This window comes from Octopus bimaculoides, chromosome 3, assembly GCF_001194135.2.
Source record: "Octopus bimaculoides isolate UCB-OBI-ISO-001 chromosome 3, ASM119413v2, whole genome shotgun sequence".
Taxonomy (NCBI): domain Eukaryota; kingdom Metazoa; phylum Mollusca; class Cephalopoda; order Octopoda; family Octopodidae; genus Octopus; species Octopus bimaculoides.
The window spans coordinates 20,609,151-20,611,075 of record NC_068983.1 but is presented as its reverse complement, the minus strand read 5'-3'; the positions used below and the strand labels follow the sequence as shown (position 1 = coordinate 20,611,075).

General features: G+C 35.5%; 1 protein-coding gene across 6 annotated transcripts in view; it reads right to left on the bottom strand.

Annotated features, from left to right (window-relative positions):
* The window catches only part of LOC106884261 (inactive histone-lysine N-methyltransferase 2E), a 514,331-nt gene that overhangs the window by 254,578 nt on the left and 257,828 nt on the right, over window positions 1–1,925 (bottom strand). The window lies entirely within an intron of this gene.

The following is a 1,925-nucleotide window of genomic DNA, read 5'->3' as shown; positions in this document are numbered from 1 at the left end:
GTGTGTGTGTGTGTGTGTGTGTGTGTGTGTGTGTGTGTGTGTGTGTGTGTGCGTGCGTGAGTATGTGTGTGTGTGTGTGTGTGTTTGTCCCCAATCATCGCTTGATAATCGGCGTTGGTGTGTTTACGCTCCCTAATCTAGCAGTTCGGCAAAAGAGTCCGATAGAATAAGTACTAGGCTTAAAAAAAGTAATGGGATCGATTTCTTTGACCAATATACTTCAAGGCGGTGCTCCAGCATGGCTGTAATCAAATGAATGAAACAAGTAAAAGAATAAAAGAATAACTATCGAAATAACTCAACTACTGCTGCTTACATGAATAGGGACTTTAAGTATTTATTCAATTTAATTTTTATCTATATATTCATCAATTTATCAACAATGCTTCAATTATTATTTTTGTACCCTGTTAAAACTTAAAAAATTAAGACACTATTTATGAATATCGCAGTGCCAAAGATGTAACAATATAAAAGAAATTTTCGCATATTTTCTTCAAATATCCACATCAAGCGTATAAGAGGCTTTAAATTATTTTCATTCTGTGTGCGTAATTTATTGTATTGATATCTTTATAAAAAAGGAAGAACAGGATAGTAAGACACGAATCTAGAAAGTGGTTGACAAAACTAAAAGTGCTGAGATCTCTCATAATAATGAATGGTAACCTATGAGACATGAACTGAATTGAACGAAGACCCAAGAAGGCATAAAGGGCGTTGTTGTTATGAATGCCGCACAAATGAATCCAAATAGCCATTCTTCGTTGGAGTAAAGTGGAGTAAAGCGCCAAACAATCTAATAACTAAAATTCGAGTGATTCCAAATGTAGCGTACATTTTTATAGCCAAATTTTTACACAGAACTATCTATCAGAAACCTATACATGCGGGTATTATGAAGTATAACACAAAGTTGTTTATCCAATCTTGAGTAGTTTATGTAATATTGGTTTCAAATTTTGGCACAAGGCCAGCAGTTTCGGAGGCGGTGATGGGGATAAGTCAATTACATCAGCTCTTCAGTACTAATATGGTGCTTATTATATCAAAGGCGGAAGAATGAAAGGTAGAGTCCGCCACGGCGGAACTTGAACTCATAACGTACAGACGGTGAAAATGCTGCTAAGCATTTTCCCCGGCGCGCTAACAATTCGTCGCCATAGATTATGCAATATTGAATTCAAATTTTGGCACAAGGCTAGAAATTTCGGTGGAGGGATAAGTCGGTTACATACACGCCAGTGCTTAACTGGTACTTATTTTATCGACCCTGAAAGAATGAAAGGAAAAGTCGACTTCGGCAGTATTCAGAACGTAAATGCGGACGAAACGAGGCTTAGCATTTTTTCCGGCGCGATAGCGATTCTCTCACCTCGCCGCCATAGTTTGTGTAATATTAGACAGTCTAAGGAATAACTTGTTTCACCTCTTATTAACAACAATTGTCAGTTCTCAGATGTAAAGGAAAATTTTCAGGGATGAAGCAAGTTTTACTTTTTAATGAGAGCCAACAAAACCAAACAAATACACTCACAAGAATCGGTAACTACGTGACCAAACAATTATGCATCCCACCGTATTCGATCAGAGTTAGAAGCGATTACGATATCATAGTATTTTGAAACAAAAAAATCCTTTGTAATGAGATTTCAATGTCTGTTTATCAAAGTATTTCTGAAGAATTTCATACGTTTCTGTCTCATATTCAAAATAGAAAAATAATAGCCAAACTAGAATAAAAAGTAACAAAACAAAAACAACAACATCTTAACAAAATTAACCGTACACGCTCACAAACATGTACGTATACATACAAACAAACGTATAGACGAATACAAAAACAGATGGAAAATAGTCATGTATTTCAAAGGGCAGGTATACCTTAATTTGTAAAATCGAAGAATTTTTTAATTCGAATATAT